This window comes from Lepisosteus oculatus, unplaced genomic scaffold (genome assembly GCF_040954835.1).
Source record: "Lepisosteus oculatus isolate fLepOcu1 unplaced genomic scaffold, fLepOcu1.hap2 HAP2_SCAFFOLD_111, whole genome shotgun sequence".
Lineage (NCBI taxonomy): Eukaryota > Metazoa > Chordata > Actinopteri > Semionotiformes > Lepisosteidae > Lepisosteus > Lepisosteus oculatus.
Genome location: NW_027167662.1, coordinates 53,062 through 79,107, shown reverse-complemented (window position 1 = coordinate 79,107; position 26,046 = coordinate 53,062). Strand labels below are relative to the sequence as shown.

The 26,046-nt window shown below is 42.3% G+C and overlaps 4 non-coding genes across 4 annotated transcripts; 2 read left to right on the top strand and 2 right to left on the bottom strand.

The window, feature by feature from the left end:
- Window positions 1-4,271: 4,271 nt before the first annotated feature.
- On the bottom strand, window positions 4,272-4,353 carry trnas-uga (transfer RNA serine (anticodon UGA)). The gene has a single exon. It is a non-coding gene; the product is annotated as a tRNA-Ser (tRNA).
- Window positions 4,354-5,695: 1,342 nt separating this feature from the next.
- Window positions 5,696-5,777, bottom strand: trnas-gcu (transfer RNA serine (anticodon GCU)). Its single transcript has one exon. It is a non-coding gene; the product is annotated as a tRNA-Ser (tRNA).
- A 16,311-nt stretch (window positions 5,778-22,088) lies between these two features.
- trnan-guu (transfer RNA asparagine (anticodon GUU)) lies at window positions 22,089-22,162 on the top strand. Its single transcript has one exon. It is a non-coding gene; the product is annotated as a tRNA-Asn (tRNA).
- A 1,600-nt stretch (window positions 22,163-23,762) lies between these two features.
- On the top strand, window positions 23,763-23,844 carry trnas-uga (transfer RNA serine (anticodon UGA)). The gene has a single exon. It is a non-coding gene; the product is annotated as a tRNA-Ser (tRNA).
- Window positions 23,845-26,046: the final 2,202 nt, after the last annotated feature.

The window sequence follows — 26,046 nt, the reverse complement described above, 5'->3', positions numbered from 1 at the left end:
AACTTAAGCTTTTATTTTAATTAGATTTCTTTATAAAGCATAAGCAATCATTTATTACATCGCTTCTTGAATTAAATCTTTTGACAAGAGGTAAGACTTCTGTTACATTTAAACCCATGTTTAGCTGTGTTTTTTAGATTTAACTGAACCAATTTCTGTGTGTGATAATGTCCTTGAATTCTGACAACATCACACTAAATTACATGATATAAAACAGCTAATGTTTCTAGAGATAAAGTTTCTGAGATGCTTCTAATTACTTTTTATTACCAGGCACAGTTTAATTCACCTTGTACAGTACTGAAAGACCAAGATGCTTTTTTAAAAAGTTATTTAACATTTTATAGAACTTTGTCTACTATGGCAACATGATGAGCTTGGTGAAACTTGGAAAAATACTGCTTGGCCACTTATCTTAAGATAAAGATAGGATAAAGGTTTATCTTTTGCACCTACCTGACCCCCAGGGAAGGCCAATGCTTTCTAGGTTGATGGTTCCCTACAGTAGACTGTACTTTAATTTCAAAGGTAATGTATATTGACCCAAATCAGTTTTGGAATCCAATCTACTGACGAGATGGAGCACATCCTTTTTTCAGGATTTTAGCATCATACGTTTGGTATATTTAGTCCCTAATGCTGAAAGAAATGATCATAGAACATTTGGACACTTTGTGGGCTTGAAATACAAAGCAAATCATGTTCTATGGTACAAGATAAATACAAAACTTAAGCTTTTATTTTAATTAGATTTGTTTATAAAGCATAAGCAATCATTTATTACATTAATATATGTGAAAATAACATTTTAGCATCATACGTTTAGTATATTTAGTCCCTAATGCTGAAAGAAATGATCATAGAACATGACATCTAACCTTACCTGCCGTTTTTTTAATCCCTATTGCTCAATGCACGGTGAAAGCATTGCATACATGTGTCTGACAATGAGGAATGGGCCCCTGAGACAGTCATTTGCCTGTTTCACAAATGATCGTATTTTCCTAGAGATTCTGTTTGGGATTCAGATGTGCATTCGGACAGCAATCCCTTTCAAGAAATGATACGTTCTGGATGAGGTCAAAGGTGCTGGAACACTGTATCTAGGATGTGTTTGCAGAGACTGTGTGTCTCCTGCTTCAATGCAGTGATAAACAGATGTGCTCCTTTAATTTATTGGTACATGCCCAGGGCAGTAAGCAGTCTGAGGATTTATTTCCAGATGGAATAGAGCAGTGAAGCAGTGAAGTAGTGCAAAACACTGGATCATTATACTATTAGAATCTATTCTACTTAAATTATTACATTATACTCAATTTGAGTTCATTTTAAAAAGTAAAAGGTAATGAAAGGAATGCATTTTCATAAGAAAGATAATACCGATATGCATGTGATAATCTTCCTTATATCATGTAGTGCGTCATTTGGACACTTTGTGGGCTTGAAATACAAAGAAAATCATGTTCTATGGTACAAGATAAATACAAAACTTAAGCTTTTATTTTAATTAGATTTGTTTATAAAGCATAAGCATTCATTTATTACATTAATATATGTGAAAATAACATTTTAGCATCATATGTTTAGTATATTTAGTCCCTAATGCCGAAAGAAATGATCATTTGTTTAACATGCACGGGTCTGTCTCAAAGGATGCAGTACTCCTGAAGGGTCTCAAACCCTACATTTCAGATGCCTAGCTGTATCCCTCACATGTAGCACCTCAGAATGACTTCTAACCTTACCTGTGGTGTATTAAGTCCCTATTGCTCAATGCACGGTGTACATACTGCATACATGTGTCTTGAGAATGAGGAATGGGCCCCTGAGACAGTCATTTGCCTGTTTCACAAACAGGGACCTGGACCTAGACCTGGCCCGTACGGGGCTCAAACCTGCGACCTTGGCGTTATTAGCACCACGCTCTAACCAACTGAGCTAACCAGCCTCACGACAGTGCTCCTCTCTGTGCTGCAAAAAATCAAACTCAGGGAATTTCTTTTGTCCTCCTTTGAATAGAAAGCCGTGTAATTCAGTGTACGGGCTTTCTCGTGCAGTTTCATGGTTCTTGTAACCCAAATCCTACACTGGCCTGAAGTGCCCCCCCATTTCACAGCATTTTTCAGCTGATTTAAAATGTACCTAAAGGAGAAGCATTATTGAAGACCATCAATTACCAAGAGCTTTTGTCAAAGGTTTTGGTGGTCATTTTGAATGACCACAGAGCGCTGTGACCTCAGTTTTACATCTCATCCAAAAGACAGCGCCCTTTTACAACACAGCATCTCCGTCACTATACTGGGGCATTGGGACCCGCACAGACCTCAGGGTGAGCGCCCCCCCGCCGGCACCATTAACACCGCTTCCAGCTGGAAGCTTTGTTTTTCCCTGTAGCTCACCCTCATCCAGGTACTGACCTGGCTCACACCTGCTTAGCTTCAGTGGGTTTTCAGTTGCGAGTTGCAATGGGATGCAAGTGATGGAGCCGCTCGCTGCAAAAGCCACTGCATTGGCTGGGAATCGAACCCGAGCCTCCCGCGTGGCAGGCGAGAATTCTACCACTGAACCACCAATGCTCAGTGCCTGGGCCTTCAAAAAAGACGCTTTTTTGGTGCTCTGTGCAAAACGCATCGACATCTGCTTCCAGCTGCAAAATGCCATTTGCAGACACTGAAGAACTTATTTCCAAGGCAGCGGGTACAAGCGATTGGGTGTTTTAGAACCACCAGGAACAGCAAAGAGGCGCTCTTCTTTGCTTGTGCCGAAACACACCGACTGAAGGCGGACAACGTAGTCGGCAGGATTGGAACCTGTGCGGGGAGACCCCAATGGATTTCTAGTCCATCGCCTTAACCACTCAGCCACGACTACAGAAAGCCCCACCGCCGCTGCATTCTTGCTACAATCTTACCTGGATCGCGAGGCGCCGGCGGAAGCCTATTTCAAAGTCGTTCTCCGTTTCAAAAAAACATTTCCAAAATACAAGCCTTGCAGACAGACACGCCTCAGAGGACTTAAGGGTGGCTTCATGTCGGAATGATAAAGTCTCCCCGTCCGGACATGAAAATGCCACTTTGTTACACACAAAAAAAGAATCAACAACAGAGAAATGCCCACAAGCATTTGAAAAGCCGCACCACGTCGCACTTGAAATAGCTCTTACATTAGTGGTAGACGCAGGAATCGCCTTTTTATTTACGCTTTTACCAACGCGATGGAAAGCAAAACAAAGCAAAGCAGAGCAAAACAAAACGAACAAACGAAAACCCTCACGTCCTGCACTTGCATATAACGCCGTTACGTGCCCAAGCGGTATTGTACGTCATCCTAGCACTGCACCCCGGGTCGTACGGTATATTGGAACGAGCACACGCCACGAATCGTCTCGAATCACTCCCTACAGCTGTAAGGCGCCTTGAAGCGTGCACCCCCAACATTCTTCTTTGCGCATCTGTGAAAGGTAAACTCTTGAGCAAACTCTGAACCAGCTCTAAGGAAACTAATCCGATTAGACGTTACTTTGACTCATCTTCTTACGCTCAGTGCCGGATTGCTCAAACTCCAGCTAGGGTTAGGGTTAGCATTCCCACGCTACTTAGACACTTTGTTTACGCTCAGTGCTGGATTTTGGGAACTTCAGGACGAGTGGGAATTTTCTCCTATCTGTCCATTCTGTTTTGTTTTGGAGACTCTTGGCTGCCTATGTTGTTCAGTGCAGCGTGAAGGAAACATTTTCCAAAACTGTGTCAGCTCAAAAGTTGTAAGAAAACCTCTCCAGGTGCTTTAACTCTCTTCATTTTTGTCATTTAATGTGATACTCGATGTATAACTGGAGCCTCACATATGCAAATGGTGAGGCTCCAGTTCGACACCCAGTTCCACACCACTTTACAGTATATGACAAAAGCATGGCAGACTGTGCCGGACCAGCTGGTAACTTCCGCTTATTTTGACCATATTAAACATTGGAAGTCTTCCCACTTGCATTTGTGACACTTGATTTTGGCTCCACCTAAGACACTCTTAAATCTTCAAACACTTTTCTCTTCTCCCGCAACACACTTGTCTGTCGGCACTATGTGGCAGCGTTGCATGACAACCCATCTCACCACGGAAAGGAACCTAACAGCTCTGGTAAGAGAGTAGAATTACCTGAAGAACTGCTTTCCATGGAAGCAGGTCCCAGCGATGTAGCATTTTTATAGTACCAGGAAAGGAGAAGCTGCACTTCGCCTTTGCCGCACAGGCACAAGGTGACGTGCGGCAGACGCCGTAGTCGGCAGGATTCGAACCTGAGCAGGGAGTCCCCAATGGATTTCAAGTCCATCGCCTTAACTACTCGGCCACGACTACAGCGAGCTCGCCACCGCCGCATTCCTCCTATAATCTAACACGGAGTGCGAGGTGGCTGCGGAAACTTTATTAAAGTCGCTCTCCGTTAAAAAAAAAATACCTTTCACAAGATACATGCCGGCAGACAGACACGCCTCAGAGGGTTTAAGGCTGGCTTCACGTTCAAATGATAAAGTCTCCCCGTCCGGATGTCAAAATGCAACTTTGGCAGACAGAAAAAACATCAACAAACCACAAATGTGGACAAGGATTTTACAAGCTGCACCACACTGCACTTTCAAAAGCATTTACATTCGTGTTAGACGCAGGAATTGTCTTTGTTTTGCGCGCTTACGAACGCCATAGAAAACGAAACAAAACAAAAGCCCTCAGCTCCTGCACTTGATTATAATGCCGTTACGTGTCGAAGCAGGAATTTACGTCATCTTACCACTGCAACATGGGGAATAGAGGGAAATGAACACACGCTACGAATCGTCTCAATCACTCCCTAGAGTCGTAAGGCACATTGAAGGGTGCACCCCCATCATTAATCGTTGGGCCTCTGTAAAAGGAAAGCTGTTGAGCAGTCTTTGAAACAGCTCGGATGAAACACTTGATTGCTTCCATGTGCATCTGGAGCCCACTTATTTTCACTTCACGCCGCCCAAAGCATTTCTAAAACAGGAGATTCGCGTTTGGGAATGCGCCCTGCCCTACAAATAAAACAGGTCTACGGGTCTGAAACCTGCTCCACGGAAAACAGTTCTGTTGCGCTTTTGATCCAAGGGAGATTCTCTGTTCTTGCTTTTTGATGACATAACACCCAAAGGGGCTTCTTTGGAGCTGGATTCCAACCAGCATCCTAAAGTTTCTTGGCGGTATCCTTTACAGTCCTCTGTTCGGTCGACAAGGAACAGAAGGGGGCAGCTTTCCTCACACATACAGTGCAATGTACTGTAGTGTTCCCCTTCATTGAATTCGCAGTTCTGCATCAGACCTCTAACTCGTTTCCTTAGCTTGGATTTAAGCCACGAAGCAGGCTTATACTGTATAAACGTCTAGAGGAATCACAAACTATTTGAGAGGCCATCATCCCAGGGGGAACTGACAAAGTCTATCCCTAAACACCTAGCGCAGTCTCTCGAGAGACTGTCAAAAATCGCTTTCTCCGTTTGTGCTGCAAGTAAGTGAAAACGCGGTCTCAACCCAGAGCCACTTGGCAGCAGCGGCACGTAAATACTGTTACTACCACTGCTCGATACCGACGTTAGCCTACTATACCATGTTCAGCCACCGCTAGAAAATGTAAGGCTCTAGTACTGGAGCAAACAACAGGAGAGCCAACGTCAAACGTAGAGAGTGACAAGGATGGGATTCAAACCCATGCGTGCAGAGCACAATGGATTAGCAGTCCATCACCTTAACCACTCAGCCACCTTGTCGATGAAACTGGGCTGTCCAGACATGGGTTGGCGCGCTCCAGATGATCTTTTTCTTTTTTTTTCCCTCGTACTCGAGGGTCCTTTTCCTGTTCCACATGCGATTTCAACATTTTCCTTGGGAGATGTCAAGCCAGCAAGCCACTGCTGTGGTTCAGTGGCCAGTGTGGAGTTCAGTGGCCCTGTTGTACACAGAAAGCACATTGAGCTCCTTGGACATGAAAAGTTCCAGATAAAAGCCATTTGTCATCCTTTCTCTTGGTGTCGATGTTGCTATTGTATGTAAAGGTGGCAACTTGCTCAGCGAGCAGGCGGAGCACACACCGAATGCAGATGTGTCTGAGTGGTGTGTCCAAGTGGCTGCAAAAGGACAACACTACCGGGGCGCCGTTGCTTAGTTGGTTAAAGCGCTTGTCTCTTAAACAGGAGATCCTGAGTCCGAATCCCAGTGGTGCCTTGTTTGTTCTGTCTTCTCGAACAGAACTGGTCCTTACAGACAACCGCCTACGGCTAGACTTAATTAAATGCAAGTATTCATTTCCTGTCTTTAACGCGACTTGTTTTTCTTAAAATGGATGGAACTTGCAAAACATGAAATACAAACATTGCTAATCAGCGCTAGCGGCTGGCAAAAAAAAGAAGCCAGCAATGTTTTTTTTTCTTTAACCTTAACCCTGCTAATGGAGAAGAGTTAAACGACCGAGTCTATGCAGCTTAAACGGTGCTCACGTCGGGTTCTTAGCTGAAAGGGTGGTAAATCATGCTCACCCCAGTCCTTAATCTTTTAAAAGGATACAAAATTGAACCTAGTCGCCACATCACATACATCCTGTTCAACGATAAAAAGGTGACATCTATCCTCGATCCAGAGTAAATCCCACGATGAGGGCATATTTTTTTCCACTTTACCATGAGTCGGGCTCAGCTGCACAGAGGCGAGAGCAGAGCAATGAGGTCACGGGGACAGGGGAGTCACACGCTGGCGGTTTAAACACGCGGAAGAAAACTGAGGGATCCACAGTATGTGGACCCTCTGTGCGCCATCAGTCCGCACTCCGGACTCTGAATCCTGCCATCCAAGTTAAGATCTCGGCGGAACCTGAGGCGCAGTTCCTTCTTAAAACGTAATCTGGTGAGCATTTCTAGAATCGTACTTGTATAGATGCAGCCTTTAATGTGTTGCTAGGTTAAAATTGATGACTTCTTGAACTTCAGTATTCAACTGCCCTCTTGATTTCGGATTTAATTTCTTTATTACAGGGGCGCTTTTATGAAGACAGAGTCATGTTCAGGTACTTTGCTTGATGGAGGAAGCATATTTCGGACTCTGTGATCTGCTCACCTGGAAAGGTCTGCTGTACTACTACAAGAGAGAAGTAGAGTCTGGAAGAATGGACAATTTTATGATGCTTTGGAAGATAATGTTTTCTTTTTCTTTGAAATCGAAATGAATCAGAATATCAGTGCAAAAGACAAACTCTTGGTTTGGTTTAAAGAGATATGGTTTTAAAACAGACAAAATGTAGAAAACAGGTGTTTCTCACTTTTGGAAAAGAATGGACCGGGGGTAATATTTTACTAGGTGCAGTGCTGATCTCGCTGGGTTACAGTCCTGCAGTGTCACAGCAGGGCCAGTGACGCAATGGCTAACGCGTCTGACTACGGATCAGGAGATTGCAGGTTTGACTCCTGCCTGGGTCAGGTCGTTTTTAAACGCATCGGGTTACTCCCTAAGTAGTCTGTGCTACTTACTGCATTGTAATCGTACCCAGTAAGAGATTTCCTTCATGTAAATGAACTGCACCTGACAGCTTTAGAAAAACACCTGGGCTCAGTACGGTGCTGAGAGCTTAGCGTTGCTGTTCTAATTAGCACGCACTGCATCGGCTATGAGCCCGAACTTTTCAATTATTCCGATCAGTAAGTCAACACGTAGTCCACATGAACGGTAGAAATATTCTCTTGTCTGTCTCTTGTTTGTATAGAACTGAATGTCCCTGACAATGTACTGTTAGTTTTAATTGAAGAACGGCATTTGTGTTCAAATATACCAGACAAGTTTATATAACTGCTCATGCGACACTCAGTTGTAATTAGTCAAGAAATAAAGTCGAACAACAGCTGCGAGTTTGATTCTGAACGTATGAGATTGCAGCGCCTTTTACTTCCATTGACAAATGATAGAGATTCGAAGAGAGATCCTTCAGACCAGCAAGCAAACCCACGGCTTTTTCGGTTTTCTATCTAGGCAACGTTGGTGTCTGCAATAGCATACATGAAAGCGTGATGCAATTTCTGTGGCTACATTTGTTGCACGTCATGCACAGTAAGAGTGTTTCTAACACCAAATAAAAAGTCAACAATTAGCGATCACGCCTTCTCCTCAGTTAACCCACTGAAACCCTTGCTGTTAACAGTTCTTTACTGCGTGCTTTACCAGCACCTACATATCGTGTCGGTTCTTTCAGCTTTATTCATTAGGTTTTCAAAGGCATAAGTAGAGCACCAGAGGTGCGAACGCAAAATGTGTGGTTATCTGAAGAATTGCTTCCCATGGCAGCGGGTCCAAGTGATTTCGCGTTGTTATAGTACCAGGAAAGGAGAAGCGGCACTTCGCTTCTGCCGCGCAGGCACAAGGCGACGTGCGGCAGACGCCGGAGTCGGCAGGTTTCGAACCTGCGCGGGGAAGCCCCAACGCATTTCGAGTCCATCGCCTTAACCACTCGGCCATGACAAAAGTGAGCTCGCTGCCGCCGCATTCCTCCTATAATATAACACGGAGTGCGAGGTGGCTGCGGAAACCTTTTTAAAGTTGCTCTCCGTTAAAAAAAATACCTTTCACAAGATTTGTGCCGGCAGACAGACACGCCTCAGAGGGTTTAAGGCTGGCTTCACGTTCAAATGATAAAGTCCCCCAGTCCGGATGTCAAAATGCAACTTTGGCAGACAGAAAAAACATCAACAAACCAAAAATGTGGACAAGGATTTTACAAGCTGCACCACACTGCACTTTCAAAAGCATTTACATTCGTGTTAGACGCAGGAATTGCCTTTGATTTGCGCGCTTACGAACGCCATGGAAAACGAAACAAAACTAAAGCCCTCAGCTCCTGCACTTGATTATAATCCCGTTACGTGTCGAAGCAGGAATTTACGTTACATTGGTGTTAGCAGTGGGATGGGATAGCCCTTCGCCGGGGACGGCGATTTAAGCGGGGGAGAGTGTAACGCTTACGGCCGACAGGCACTGTGTAAGAGCCGGCGTACCAGAGCAGGTGACGTCGCCGCCCTTCCCTGTGATAGCAGGACTACAGCTACTGGGCTGTTGAGAGATCTCTCTTTAGCTCACGGGGCTAGGTCGCTGCAGAGAGACGCGGAAGTCCCGGGTTCGAGCCTCCAGTCGGGATGGGGCCGACCAGATGCGGCAAGGGCGCCCGCCTGAGCCCCCGTTGCGTTACATCTCTATTCCCCGTGTTGCATGTGATCTTATCTTTATCTAAGTCATAATAATTAATAAAGAGAGTCTGATTTAACAAACAACACACGCCCAACATTTGACATTGCTGTTTCTTTATTGACCAAATGGTTTAAACAATCAAGGTCATTGATGGAAAAAGTACGTGAACCCTTATATTAAGGAGCTAGTGGAACCTCCTTTATGACAAAAACCTCAACCCCCACTTTCTGTAGCGGCTGGTCAGACCTGAGCAGCGGTTAGGAGGTATTTTGGCCTATTCCTCTATGCAAAACTGTTTCAGTTCATGTATATTTTTGGGATGTCTTGCGCTGAACGGCCTGCTTCAGATCACGCCACAGCACTTCAATGGGATTGGGGTCAGGACTCTTACTTGGCCATCCCAAAATACGGAATTTCTTCTGTTTCAGCCACTCTGTTGTTGATGTACTCCTTTGTTTTTGTCATGCTGCATGACCCAGCGTCTTTCGAGTTTTAGATCACAGGCAGACACCCTGACATTCTGCTGTAGATTTTCCTGATACATCTTGGAATTCATCGGTCCCTCGATGATTGCAAGCCGTACAGCCTCCGCTATGCTTCCCAGGTGGGATGAGGTTTTGGAGTTGGTATGCAGTGTTTTGTTATCTCCAAACATAACGCTGTGCACATTTACCAACAAGTACCCTACCCTACCATTTTGTATATAGTATTCTCCGGTTTTATCTCTTGTGTATATAGTGATTCTGAATTTCCTTCTCTGGTTGTATATAGCCTGTGCTTGTGATATTCTTGTTGATAGTATTGCTCTTATTTTTTTTTAATTGTGTAGGGCGTCAGGAGCCGCCCTTGAAGGGGGGGGGTACTGTCACGCCCGACATCCCTCCCTAGAGGGCGCTCCACTGCTCCCATTATTGTTTGTGTGATTTAGTTCTCCAGGTGTACCCTTTTAGTGTTATTATTTAAAGACTAGCTCCTCCAGTCCTCGGGGCTCATCATTAGGGTAAGATGTCGCGAGGCCCGCCTAGCACCAGGAAACCCTACATCCGTCTCCTGAGGGCAGAGGCCTCATCCCCGACGCCTCCCGTTTCCTGAGCCCGGGGTCTGGAGGATCTCGCCCCGTCACCCTTGGACCTCCATGTTTCGTTTGTCTGTGTGCTCCCCCCTCCCGGGGATTTTAACTTTGTCGCGTTCCAGGATGGATTTCCAGTTTATGGACTTTCGGACCGTGCTTTGACCTGCCCTTGGACCCGTTTGGATTTGGATGCCGTTTTGTCTTCCCCATACACTGTCTCACGGACTGTCACTATTATTTTGTGCACTATTAAACCCCTGTGTGTTCCTTTTTACCACGCCTCCTGTTTTCTCCAGCTCTTACTGCATCGCATAGGGTCTTCTATAAGATCTGACACGGATTCCAGTCCGTGTCCGTTACAGGACCTATAATTAGTATGATGAATGTATCGCTTGCGTCAGGCGTTGTACCTGATCAATTTAAGGTAGCGGTTGTTAGACCGCTCCTTAAGAAGTCAAATTTGGATCCACAAGTTCTTAACAACTACAGGCCTGTCTCAAAGGTCCAATTTCAATCTAAAGGTCTTGGGAGAATAGTTGTTGCCCAACGTCAATCGTATCTGGATCCAAATAATATACTTGAGAAATTTCAGTCTGGTTTCTGAAACTGCATTAACAAGAGTCGTAAATGATATTCTCTTAGCTACTGATGTGGGGAATGCAACAGTGCTTGTGCTTCTAGATCTTAGAGCTGCCTTTGACACGGTTGACCTCTCTGTTTTGTTACACAGGCTTGAGTTTGAGGTTGGCTTTTCTGGAACCGTCCTTCAGTGGTTTACTTCACATTTTACTCATCGTTTTCATTATGTTCAAATATCTAATAATTGTACTGCTTCATCAATGTCACCAGTTCAATTTGGGGTACCAGAAGATCAGTGCTGGGACCAATATTGCTCTCTCTCTCTACATGCTGCTGCTAGGTAGGATAATATGAAAAAATAATATGAACTTTCATTCATATGCTGATGACACTCAAATAAACATTTTGTTTACACCAAACGACAACTCTTCTATTATCAGTTTAGTTAAATGCATTAAGGAAGGAAATACTTGGATGTGTGAAAACTTTTTGTTACTCAACTCTGAGAAAAATGAGGATCTGTTGATCGGAGGCAACAATACTGATAGGACTACTATAACTTCAGCACTTAACTCAGAGGATTTAAACATTTGCCTCAAAAAGACAGCACGTAACCTAGGCGGCATATTAGACACAAGGCTCTTAACAACTTGCATTGTTAAGTGCCTTGGGACAACCTTGTTGTGAAAGGCGCTATATAGAAATACATTGATTTGAATTGAATTGACAATGTAAAATGTTGTGTGTGTTGTTTGTTAAACAAGACTGTCTTTATTTATCAAAAAATAAAGGAATTTGCTAGGAATGCAAACGTTAGGTTGCGCTTCTTCATGCTGCATCGTCGGCATGAGTGGAGCTTTTTAAACGTCTGTACTTACTGTGCCCCATAAGAAATCGTTTGTCCCCGTTCAAAAGAGATTGTGCGATGTCCTGCAGTGTTCGCAAAGCAAACCTTTGACAGTTTGAAAAGAGGAATTTATTCTTCTTCCTGTGCGTGCAGTAGTTACAAAGTTGAACGTCTTTACACGATTTGCTGCAGTTTTCAGTGGGCGGGCTTTGTCAGATGGCTTGGAAAAACGCACTGTGTTTCGGCTCGGGAAACATCATGAGAAGTGTCCTGCATGTTTTCTGTGTATAGCTGTCTTTTAACGCATACAGAATTCATTCGAAATCATTGATTTCTCCAATTAACAAGGGTCCCTTAAAAGATTAGTCAAAGTAACGTCTAATCGGATTAGTTTCCTTAGAGCTGGTTCAGAGTTTGCTCAAGAGTTTACCTTTCACAGATGCGCAAAGAAGAATGTTGGGGGTGCATGCTTCAAGGTGCCTTACAGCTGTAGGGAGTGATTCGAGACGATTCGTGGCGTGTGCTCGTTCCCATATACCGTACGCCCCGGGGTGCAGTGCTAGGATGACGTACAATACCGCTTGGGCAAGTAACGGCGTTATATGCAAGTGCGGGACGTGAGGGTTTTCGTTTGTTCATTTTGTTTTGCTCTGCTTTGCTTTGTTTCGTGGTCAAGAGGCGTAAGGTAAGTCGTAATTCAGGGAGAACACTGGTGGCAAACAGTCCGAGGTGAGAGGCGAGGTCCAAAGTCGAAAAGGCAGAAGAGGAGTCCAATATCCAGAATAAACGAGGTAATGGAAAAAACGCCAGGTAGAGCTCTCAAGGAGTAGACTCAATACCAGCGGGAAGCAGGTAAAGATGGTAAAAATAGCACTGCGTACCGCACGGTGGAGTGTGTGCAGGTGGGTTAACTCGTGCGGCGGCCTTTGTTAATAATCACCCGCTGCTGGTGCTGTTTAGATTGCTTAAGAGTTGGTCTTTACTGCCTGGCGGTCATGACAAGCTCCCCTTTAAGCTGTGGTTTAGTTTTGCATTCATGTGTTTCTAGAGCAGTTATTTATGGGGGTGGGTGGGTCTTTCACAGAGGCTCAGGACAAATCCCCTGCATGAAAGTCTACTGTGTGCGTTCAAGCAGTCACAGGTCAAGAGCCAGGCAGGAGGACAATGGACAGAAGAAGCAACGAACTAAAAATAAAAGAACGAATATGAAAAAGCCACCATCTTTTTCTTTTTGACATTTTCCGACTTTCATGCAAGCCAGGACAAAGTTGCTCGTAGCTACTTGTGGATTCAAATACTCTATCGAGTGCTTTGATGAGTTTTTGCAATTTGATTGTCGTCCTGTCAGCCTGTTTCTGTTTTTTTTTTCAATCTAGTGATGGAAAGTAAGAGGGAAATGATGGAGCAATCAATAACCGCTCCGGAAAAATGGCAGAAAGAAATGGCCCGTCACTAAGGACATTTGCGAAGCAGAGGAGTGACATCACCACAAAGGCGACTTATTCTGCTGATCGTTTTGGTGAATAATGATTGAGGCGTGTTAAGAGAAAGGTAGCTGCGTCAGCATGCTTAGGCTGCAAAGGATAAAGCAAAGGTTTACTCCATGCTGAAAAGAGAAGAAAAGAAGCACAACGTTTCGGCTGTGGAGCCTTCTGCGCCATCTTCTTTAGCGAGAAGGTGATGATGTTTACATTGGAAAAACTGAGACACGCATACTGGAGGGGCTTGAACCACCAACTTTTCAGCACCACAGAGTCTGACAGTCTTTTGTGCACCCTACATTTGCAGGTTTATGGTCAAAGAAAACAATCACTAGCGCTTCTTGCAGCCGGCAATCTTTTTCCACTGACAACCAAGAAATGGATTTCATCTTTCACAAGCTGTATGGATTTCTTCAAAAACAAGTTATTCCAGAAAGGAAATGAATTCTTGCATTAAACTGAACCAAGCTGTACATGTTTGTCTGAAATGAGACATGCAGCACAACAAGACACGGAGAGAGGCACCGCTGGTATTCAGACCCAGGATCGCCTGCTTACTAGGCAGGCACTTTAAGCCACTAGGGAACAGCGCCAGCAGAGCACCGCGCTTTTACAGACACTTGGACACATCTGCGTTCGGTGTGCACTTAACCTGCTCTCTGAGCCCGTTGCCTCCGTCCCATTTAATAGCAGAACTGACGCCAAGAGAAATGATGAGAAATGGCATTTATCTGGCACTTCTCATGTCCAAGGAGCTCAATGCCCTTGACACCTCCCCAAGGCGACAGAGCTGTGCATTCTTTGGCGACAACATTTTTCTTTTGTTTTATTTCTATACTTATTGATAGAATAAAAACGATATGTCATGTACTGTAAGGGAAATGTCTCTTTTCATGGGGAAAGCTAGCACCAGCAAATGTTGTGTTTAGAAGAAGTGATTTAACATGACACGTGACCTAATTTACCGGAGCAAAAGCTCACCCAGCAAGCCCTGCTTTACTTCTACAGGAGAGAAGTACTGTAGAGTCTGCAAGATGTTCAGCTGGGTAGCTACATCAGCATGCCTCGGCTGCAAAGGAACAAGTAATTGGTTTATTGCATGCTGAAAAGAGAAGAACGGAAACACAGCGTTTCGGCCGTGAGATCTTCTCACACCTGAAGAAGCCTCACACCTGTAAAAGGCTCCATGGTTTTCTTTCTTCTCTTTTCAACATGGAATACACCTATTGTCTGCAAGATGTGACAATTTCACGGTGTTTTGGAAGAAAACCTTTTTTCTTTGAATTCAAAATCAATCAGAATTTCAGCACGACACACCAACACTTTTTCTGTTTTAAGGAGATGATATTTTAAACCTGATAAAAATAGTAGGAAACACAAGTTTCTTGCTGTGAAAATTTAGATGGGGAAGTGTACTACTGGTAGCAGTGTAGAGCTCTCTGTGGTGGAGTGCAAGCGCATGTTCTATGGGCCAGTGGCGTAATGGATAACGCGTCTGACTTTGGGTCAGAAGATTGTAGGTTTGAGTCCTGCCTGGCTCGTGAGGCTTTTAAACCTCTACGGGTTCCTCGGTAACAGGTTGCCGTCATGTATATGAACTATAGAAAAGCATCTGCCACAACACGTAAATTAGCACGCAAGTGCGGGCTAGTTAACACAGAACTGTATGGAGATCATCTCCAGCTCCGAGCTCAATTGCAATGAAAAAACATGCAGAACAGAACTGGAGAGCAGCTGAATTTGTGCTCAGTAGGGTGGGGAGGACTCAGCATTGCTATTGTTCTAATTGGCATGAACAGCAGGGGATCTGAATCAGAACATGTCAGTTAGTTCGATCATTGCGTCAATATGTAGGCCACGTTAATACAGAATTATTACTTTGTCTGTCTCGTCTTTGTATATAGCTGAATGTCCCTGACAATTTCATGTTAGTTTTTAAGAACGACATTGGTGCTAATATATACATATATAGCATATAAGGAACACGTAAAAGTTGAGTCCATGCTGAAAAGATAAGAAAACCGCCACAACGTTTCATCTTGGAATAAATCTTTACTTGTTGTTTTGCAGCCTACCCATTCTGACCTAACTCCTCCCTTGAAATTCCCTAACAGATAAGGGTACGTAACGGCTCATGCGATGCTCAGTTGCAATTTGTCCCAAAACAAACAAGAACAGCAGCTGAGGGTTTGAGTTTGAACATGCACTGTATTAAAGCAGCTTTTATTTCCATTGATAAATGCTAGATATTCCTACAGAGATTCTCCAGGTGAGTAAGCGATTCCTGTTTCTGTTTCTATTTCTGTTTCATATATATATACAGTATATATACAGTATTGTACTATTATTATATAATTTGTTACACTGTGGCTGTGTTGTGTGTGTTAAGCTGCTGTTGCACTGCAATTTCCCTCACGGGATCAATAAAGTATCTATCTATAAGAAGACATTACCAACAACGACCACAAGATGGAGATATTGTCCAAAGAGGCAAGAAGGGCAAAGCCGCGATAAGGTAAAATCATTTTTTGTAAGAGATTGCTGTCAGAATGCACATCCGTATCCCAAACAGAATCTCTAGTAAAATATGATCATTTGTGAAACAGGCAAATGAGTGTCTACTACAATATGATTGCTACAGATGCAGCCATTCAAAATTCGCGGGCGTACGCTGTACGCAGTCTACCACAAGTTACCGGTATATACCGCGAGTTACCGGTAAATACCGCTAGCAAAATAATAGTATCCGGAATTTCCGCAAGGTGGAGCTAATAAAGCTCAACTTCTCATGTTTGAGCTGTAGCCATCAAAGTCTTTAATGAAGATATTACTAATAGTATTAATAATAAATGACCTTGGACAAGCTGTAAACTCAAAGTATTGCCCTGGTCCACATTATTTTTTTCATTGACCGTCTTTGTAAAAGTAACACCACAGCATTTCGCAATCACGCATTTTTTTCCAATCATGCAAAGTACAGTAATTTTTGAGAATCGATTCACCATGCCTTTCACATGCTCATAAAAGAGGTTGATTTAGGAACATAAACATATTACCGTATGCAAACTGTACTGTATACAGTTTGTATATGTATATGTATATGTATATTTAATGTCTTAACTGTGCCCGTTTAAGTATTGAATATTTATATGGAATTTTACCACTGAAGGGAAATCTTAGTGCCTGAGCATAAAAAGAATAGGAGCATGCTGCAACGCGTGTGAAGGCCATAAACGATATTAATTTTGGAACATAAACATACAGTATATGGCTGGTCTCGGTACTTTAAAGAAAACATACACGAAACATGGTTTCATTATGACCAGAATCGGTCTTGAGATATTTTTAACTTGATTTACAGTATTTGAGAGGTATGTCTTGACACCGATACTACGTAAATACTCCTCAAGTATATGTTTCTAGGTTTATATTATGCATTTCATACGGTCAAATTGCTTTTGAGCAACTGATAAGAAGCGCGAAACGGTATGCCCAGGGCGTTTTAGTTTTCGTTTTGTTTTAATGCAGTGCAGTGGATTGATTAGAGATATCAAGTACATACAAGTCATTTTTTAAGTGTTGTAGTTCGTCTTGTAAAAATGGTACGAGTACATCATCTGTCAACAATTACACAGGTTCTGTTTCCATATTGCGGTTTTTGGTTACGTAATATTATTTTCTAATTTCACGTTGTGAATATATGATTTGGGCAAACAGAGCCGCAAAGAAGTACATTATGGGTTGTTGTTGTTTTTTTGCAGTTTTATCTAAAATAAGCGATGCTTAAACCTTTGTCTGATTCTTGTGAAACTATCCACACGACAGTTACCTAGGAGTTGACTTCAGTGATGTCATTGATGGGATGTTTCTAAAAATCCATCCTCTGTAAAACATCTTCTCTAGTTGGTCTGCATATGTATTCGCTAATGAAGCTGTGTGTTCTGAGCCTGGTTCTCTACATTTCTGTATGAACCAGCTTAGAGGGCTAAAGACAGCTTGTGTTTAAATTGAGTGTAAGGTAATTTATGCTTCTAAAGTCATGGTCAGCATTTATTATTGTACTGTGCTGTAAACTTCTTCTGTGCCTAATTACATTATTTTATAGTCGATAATGTTTCTGTAGTGCTTTTTCAGCCCTCAGCATGTGTCTGTGCTGGTGGTGCTGTGGGTTAGGTTCCTGACTCCTATGTCACATGGTCTGTGGTTGAATCTCATGGAACTATGACTTTAATTTTTAACAAACATTTCTTTGAAAAAATGAAACATTTCCCTTGGTCAGAGATTAAATAAAACCTCACTCGCATCAAAACAAATTTATATTTCTAAATATCACAACATGATCGAATTTACGTCTTTTTAATAACAATGAATAGTCACCTATGCGTTACAAAATAAACATTTATATTGATTTGAATCGCGTTTTGATTTAAATCGTAAACGCGTGTTTAAATATATGTGTTTAAAGGCGATATACTGTATAAAAGCGCTGATTCTTATGGAATGTGTTCGGCCGGGGATTCAAAAAAAATATTTTTTTTAATCGCGTATCTAAGGAAAATTGCAGTATAACTTTGTTCATGCACAAACAGTGGCATGTTACATTATAATTTGGGTGTCTCCTCTTGCCAGAAAGCTCTAAATTGCATTTTGAGTGCGGTTTTTGACTTTTTCTAAATTGCAACCCATAAATAAAGCTGATACAGTTTAGACTTACTGTATTCTAAACTGTATTACAACATCACATTGGACAATGCAACTTAAATTGCAAAAATGCACTTGGAATCTGTCCAAGCCCTACTACGAAAATTATTTAAACTGCGACACTTATCATTCATCTTTAAATAAACTTTATTTTATATAGCGTTTTAAGCGAATCGGTAATTAGATTGCTCATAAACCTAATCGCTTTTTCTACATAAACACAGTGTGATTGCTCTCTGAAAATGCTTTTTTCTTTATATTTAGGCTCAGATTTCAACTATAGATCGTATTATTATAAACTTTCTTGGAAAAATGTCTTTTATGTAAACCATGTTTGCTATTAATTCATTTAGGGCTAAAATACGTTCATTGTCTTCCAATCGAGTCGAGTTGACATTGGAAGCTTGCCACGCCGGGACTGTTACACCAACCCATTAGCATGTTGAAGTGATTTCATTGAGGAGGCCATCTACTAGTTAACACTGTACTTCCTACTTTGAAAATACCTGTGAAATTGGTTTAATTCATCACAGCCAGCACTCCGGCAGAGAGGGGGGTTGTACTCGTTAATGTCTGATGACATACAAGTGGAAAGATTACAGATTTTAATCGTCTTTTTTCTGAACCAGGGAAAATCTGATCATGTTTCTCTATAACAATAATAAAAAACTTTATTTAAAATTATTTTACATATCCCGCTTGCACATCGCATGACTTTAATAAATCTATTCTTTATTAATACTAAATAAATAATACTAAAAATACTACAGCAAAGAGGTCACTTGATTTTTGGAATAATTCCAAATAGCACAATGATCCACTGGCATCCCTGAAGTCTGTTTAGTGCATAATCTTCCAAATACAATCACTAAGCAATTATAAGAATTATACCATCCTATTTCTTTGTGATGTCCTGTAAAAACTAAACCTATTTTTATAAGGCTTTTACTCAAAAGATTTCCAAACACACAAAGCATTTGTGAAGTACTATAGTATTTCTAAAGGTTACTGGTACAACATCAATCATTAAAGCTTAACAATAAAGTTTAGATTGCTGACTATGGACTAACTACATTAACTAACTGCAATGCAACAGTATACATTTTACAAGAATATCTGGTTGAATTCTTGCATTTGTAGCCATTTTAATGCGAGAGAAATAAGCCAATTTAATTATTTCACAAAAAATAATGTAATATAAAATGGATGTTTTTAACTTTATTGTAGTGTTTTAGAAACTAATATGTCTTCAAAAATGGTTGTTTTTCACTCCTAGGAATGAAAGCTGTTGTTATATAATGTTTATTTTCAAATTTTGAAAAATCAAAGGATTCTAGCTTTCTCCCCTTGCAGGCATCGGACACAGAGAACCTCATGGTTTTCCTAAAAATCATTTTTTATGTTCCCTGGTGTTCCAAACTTAGTTTTAATCAATTTTAATTTGTTATTATGTTAAAAACAGGGTAATAAATTTCTAATTGGACTATAAATAATGTCATATTGTCTGCTATAAAACTGATGTTTTCAACTCTATTGTAGAGATTCTAGAATCAACTAATAGAGAATTGAAATAAAAAAAGGGCATAAGAAAACATTACCAACAACGACCACAAGATGGAGATATTGTCTAGACATTACCAACAACGACCACAAGATGGAGATATTGTCCAAAGAGGCAAGAAGGGCAAAGCCGCGATAAGGTAAAATCATTTTTTGAAAGAGATTGCTGTCAGAATGCACAACTGAATCCCAAACAGAATCTCTAGTCAAATATGATCATTTGTGAAACAGGCAAATGAGTCTCTCAGGTGCCCATTGCTCATTTTCAGACACATTTATGCAATACTTTCACCATGTGTTGAGCAATAGGGATTAAAGATACCAGAGGTAAGGTTTAAAAGTGATTCTGAGGTGCAACACATCAGCGATACAGCTAGGCATCTGAAATGCGGGGTTTGAGAGCCCTTCAGGGAACACCATACCCTAAAGGTACCAGAAGTCCACTAGTATAAGCATTAAGTAGTATAAGCATTAAGTCACTGTCACCCCTGTTACCCCTGATTGCTACATATCTTCATTTCTTTGGTTTTTAAGGAGTAAGAGTGCAGGGGGTCTAAATCTGCGATCCAGTGTGTTGAAGTATTTCACAACACTACCTGTAGCCCGTATGGAAATAAATACTAATTCTGATTTATTCCCCTGGGCATGTACCAATAAATCACTGAGCATATATATATATATCACTGTGTTGAAGCTAGAGACCTGTATATAATATTATGGTGCTAAAATGTCATTTTCACATATATTAATGTAATAAATGATTGCTTATGCTTAATAAACAAATCTAATTAAAATAAAAGCTTAAGTTTTGTATTTGTCTTGTACCATAGAACATGATTTTCTTTGTATTTCAAGCCCACAAAGTGTCCAAATGATGCACGACATGATATAAGGAAGATTATCACATGCATATCGGTATTATCTTTCTCATGAAAATGCATTCCTTTCATTACCTTTTAATTTTTAAAATGAACTCAAGTTGTGTATAATGTAATAATTTAAGTAGAATAGATTCTAATAATATAATGATCCAGTGTGTTGCACTACTTCACTGCTTCACTGTTCTATGCCGTCTGGAAATAAATCCTCAGACTGCTTACTGCCCTGGGCTTGTACCAATAAATTACAGGAGCACATCTATATATCACTGCGTTGAAGCAGGAGACACACAATCACTGCAAACACATCCTAAATACAGTGTTCCAGCACCTTTGACCTCATCCAGAACGTATCATTTCTTGAAAGGGATTGCTGTCCGAATGCACATCTGAATCCCAAACAGAATCTCTAGTAAAATACGATCATTTGTGAAACAGGCAAATGACTGTCTCAGGGGCCCATTCCTCATTCTCAAGACACATGTATGCAGTACGTACACCATGCATTGAGCAATAGGGATTAAAGACACCACAGGTAAGGTTAGAAGTCATTCTGACTATATTCTAAAATATTGGACTCATATTCTTATGATGGCAGACATGATGCTGCGTTTAAAACCGGGGTTAATGGACATTATATGACTGTCAATTCTGTTTTGTTTTGGAGACTCTTGGCTGCCTATATGGTACAGTGCAGCGTGAAGGAAACATTTTCCAAAACTGTGTCAGCTCAAAAGTTGTAAGATAACCTCTCCAGCTGCTTTAACTCTCTTCATTTTTGTCATTTAATTGTCTGTCGGCACTATGTGGCAGCGTTGCATGATAACCCATCTCACCACGGAAAGGAACCTAACAGCTTTGGTAAGAGAGGAGAAAAGGACCTGGCCAGTAAGGGGTTCGAACCCGCAACTCTGGCATTATTAGCACGATGCTCTAACCAACTGAGCTAACCGGCCTCACAACAGTGGTCCTCTCTGTGCAGCGCCTTTTACTTCCATTGACAAATGATAGCGATTCGAAGAGAGATCCTTCAGACCAGCAAGCAAACCCACGGCTATTTCGGTTTTCTATCTAGGCAACGTTGGTGTCTGCAATAGCATACATGAAAGCGTGATGCAATTTCTGTGGCTACATTTGTTGCACGTCATGCACAGTAAGAGTGTTTCTAACACCAAATAAAAAGTCAACAATTAGCGATCACGCCTTCTCCTCAGTTAACCCACTGAAACCCTTGCTGTTAACAGTTCTTTACTGCGTGCTTTAAGAGCACCTACATATCGTGTCGGTTCTTTCAGCTTTATTCATTAGGTTTTCAAAAGCATAAGTAGAGCACAAGAGGCGCGAACGCAAGATGTGTGGTTATCTGAAGAACTCATTTCCATGGCAGCGGGGCCAAGTGATTTAGCGTATTTATAGCACCAGGAAAGGAGAAGCAGCACTTCGCCTTTTCCCGCCTAGTAAGCAGGCGATCCTGGGTCTGAATACCAGCGGTGCCTCTCTCCGTGTCTTGTTGTGCCAAATGTATCATTTCAGACAAACATGTACAGCTTGGTTCAGTTTAATGCAAGAATTCATTTCCTTTCTGGAATAACTTGTTTTTGAAGAAATCCATACAGCTTGTGAAAGATGAAATCCATTTCTTGGTTGTCAGTGGAAAAAGATTGCCGGCTGCAAGAAGCGCAAGTGATTGTTTTCTTTGACCATAAACCTGCAAATGTAGGGAGCACAAGCAGCCGTCAGTCTCTGTGGCGCAATCGGTTAGCGCGTTCGGCTGTTAACCGAAAGGTTAGTGGTTCAAGCCCACCCAGGGACGCATGTCTCCGTTTTTCCAATGTAAACAGCATCACCGCTAAAGAAGATGGCGCAGAAGGCTCCACAGTCGAAACGTTGTGCTTCTTTTCTTCTCTTTTCAGCATGGAGTAAACCTTTGCTTGATCCTTTGCAGCCTACGCATGCTGACACAGCTACCTTTCTCTTAACGCGCCTCAATCATTATTCACCAAAACCATCAGCAGAATGTGTCGCCTTTGTGGTGATGTCACTCCTCTGCTTCACAAATATCCTTAGTGACGGACCATTTCTTTCTGCCATTTTTCCGGAGCGGTTATTGATTGCTCCATCATTTCCCTCATACTTTCCATCCCTAGATTGAAAAAAAAAAAAACAGAAACAGGCTGACAGGACGACAATCAAATTGCAAAAACTCATCAAAGCACTCGATAGAGTATTTGAATCCACAAGTAGCTACGAGCAACTTTGTCCTGGCTTGCATGAAAGTCGGAAAATGTCAAAAAGAAAAAGATGGTGGCTTTTTCATATCTGTTCTTTTATTTTTAGTTCGTTGGCTCTTCTGTCCATTGTCCTCCTGCCTGGCTCTTGACCTGTGACTGTCTGAACGCACACATTAGACTTTCAGGCGGGGGATTTGTCCTGAGCCTCTGTGAATGACCCACCCACCCCCATAAATAACTGCTCTAGAAACACATGAATGCAAAACTAAACCACAGCTTAAAGAGGAGCTCCAACTCAGTGCCATACTAATGTAAACGAAGTAATACTAAGACATGTTCTTATGGATTTGTCTTACCTTGAGATATGTAATTGGATTTCAGGATTAACTTCCTCATTCAATGTAGTGGTGATTCTTTGCCTGGTCAGTACCTGGGTGGGAGACCTCCAGCGAACAATTAAGCTTGCTGCTGGAAGTGGTGTTAAGAGACTCTTAGGATCTTCCAGAGGCGTCTGTCCAATAGCACTAGTTGCCTTAGAGCTGGCTCAAACATTGCTCAAGAGTCTACCTTTCACAGATGCGCAAAGATGAATGATGGGGGTGCACGCTTCAAGGAGCCTTCCAACTGTAGGGACCGATTAGAGACGATCCGTAGCATGTGTTCGTTTCCATATACGCCCCGTGTCTCAACGGTAGGACAGAGTCAAATACTGCCTCGACACGTAACAGCGTTATATTAAACCGCAGGACTTGAGGGCTGTTTTGTTTGAATGTTCAAGGCATTGGTAAGAGCGTAGGTCAAGGGCCATTGGTGCATCTCCTGTAACTGGAGTAAAAATGCTATTCAAAGTGCAGTGACTAAAATCGTCGTCCACATGTCTCCGTTGTTGATTGCTTTCTGTCTAAGAACGTTCTGTTTTCATGTCCGAACGGGGAGACTTTATCATTCCAACTTGAAGCCACCCTTAAGTCCTCTGAGGTGTGTGTGTGTGTGTGTGTGTGTGTGTGTGTGTGTGTGTGTGTGTGTGTGTGTGTGTGTGTGTGTGTGTGTGTGTGCTTGCACGTATGGCGTAAAAGGTTTCTTAAACGGAGAGCGAACTTGAAAAAAGTTGCCTCCGCTGCCGCCGCCGCCTCGCACTCCCTGTTCGATTGTAGCAAGAAGGCAGCGGCCGCGGCGCTTGCTGTAGTCGTGGCCGAGTGGTTAAGGTGACGGACTTGAAATCCGTTGGGGTCTCCCCGCGCAGGTTCAAATCCTGCCGACTACGGCGTCCTTTGCATTTGGTTGCGTGCGTGCGTGTAAAAGGACCAGCGCCGTTTCGTTTTCGCTGGGACCTTTAACACTCTAAATCGCCTGGACCCGCAGCCTGTGAAATCGATTCTCAGCACCCACGAAGGACGCTTTGCCGCTGGACACAGATAACGATGCTTTTCTGCAACGAGCTTTCCAGCTGAATTTTCTCGACAGCTCCGTACTGAACCTGTTCTCCATTGCAACATAGCGGAGGCTCGTCACGTCTATAGCAAGGCTGTGTAGGACCGCATACGCCACAGTGACTTGTACACAGACCACATGAAAGGCAAGCAAAATACACTTTTAAAATTCCAAAGACTCACAAGGTCAGAGAAACAGCGATGACCTGAACAGATCTGTTACAGAAGTCTAGGTTGACCTTTTTAGAGCTGTAATTGCATTTTTGTTTAATAGAAGATCAAATCTACTCGCATGTACCAGCACCTTACAGTTTATTGATGTTAATTCTGTTTAAGTAATAAGATTGCTAACGATGTTGGGCTTTAGCCGGTGTTTTTTAGAACAAATTGCTTACACTTCTGTAAGGAATACGCAGTACGTGCCTTTGTCAGTCATTGCTCACCATACCTGTAACTTTCTTATCTAACTCACTTCCTCAAATGGTGAAGGTCCACAAACATAAATGAAAAAAAACCCTTGTTGTAGATGAGGTGCACAAAAAAGCAGCCCCTGATAGTGTATAACACATTTATACTATTGCAGAGTCACATGTAACATATATATGTATATACTGTATATATATATGAAACAGAAATAGAAACAGAAACAGGAATCGCTTACTCACCTGGAGAATCTCTGTAGGAATATCTAGCATTTATCAATGGAAATAAAAGCTGCTTTAATACAGTGCATGTTCAAACTCAAACCCTCAGCTGCTGTTCTTGTTTGTTTTGGGACAAATTGCAACTGAGCATCGCATGAGCCGTTACGTACCCTTATCTGTTAGGGAATTTCAAGGGAGGAGTTAGGTCAGAATGGGTAGGCTGCAAAACAACAAGTAAAGATTTATTCCAAGATGAAACGTTGTGGCGGTTTTCTTATCTTTTCAGCATGGACTCAACTTTTACGTGTTCCTTATATGCTATATATGTATATATTAGCACCAATGTCGTTCTTAAAAACTAACATGAAATTGTCAGGGACATTCAGCTATATACAAAGACGAGACAGACAAAGTAATAATTCTGTATTAACATGGCCTACATACTGACGCAATGATCGAACTAACTGACATGTTCTGATTCAGATCCCCTGCAGTTCATGCCAATTAGAACAATAGCAATGCTGAGTCCTCCCCACCCTACTGAGCACAAATTCAGCTGCTCTCCAGTTCTGTTCTGCATGTTTTTTCATTGCAATTGAGCTCGGAGCTGGAGATGATCTCCATACAGTTCTGTGTTCACTCGCCCGCACTTGCGTGCTAATTTACGGGTTGTGGCAAATGCTTTTCTATAGTTCATGTACATGACGGCAACCTGTTACCAAGGAACCTGAGAGGTTTAAAAGCCTCACGAGCACACGTGTCAGACATGGAGAGCGACGAGGATGGGATTCAAATCCATGCGTGCAGAACACAATGGATAAGCAGTCCATCGCCTTAACCACTTGGCCACCTCATCGACGAAAGTGGGCTGTCCGGACATGAGTTGGCGCGCTCCAGATGCTCTTTTTCTTTTTTTTCCCTCGTACTCGAGGGTCATTTTCCTGTTCCACATGCGATTTCAACATTTTCCTTGGGAGATGTCAAGCCAGCAAGCCACTGCTGTGGTTCAGTGGCCCTGTTGTACACAGAAAGCACATTGAGCTCCTTGGACATGAAAAGTTCCAGATAAAAGCCATTTGTCATCCTTTCTCTTGGTGTCGATGTTGCTATTGTATGTAAAGGTGGCAACTTGCTCAGTGAGCAGGCGGAGCACACACCGAATGCAGATGTGTCTGAGTGGTGTGTCCAAGTGGCTGCAAAAGGACAGCACTCCCGGGGTGCCATGGCTTAGTTGGTTAAAGCGCCTGTCTAGTAAACAGGAGATCCTGGGTCCGAATCCCAGCGGTGCGTTCTTTGTTCTGTCTTCTCGAACAGAACTGGTCCTTACGGACAACCGCCTACGGCTAGACTTAATTAAATGCAAGTATTCATTTCCTGTCTTTAACGCGACTT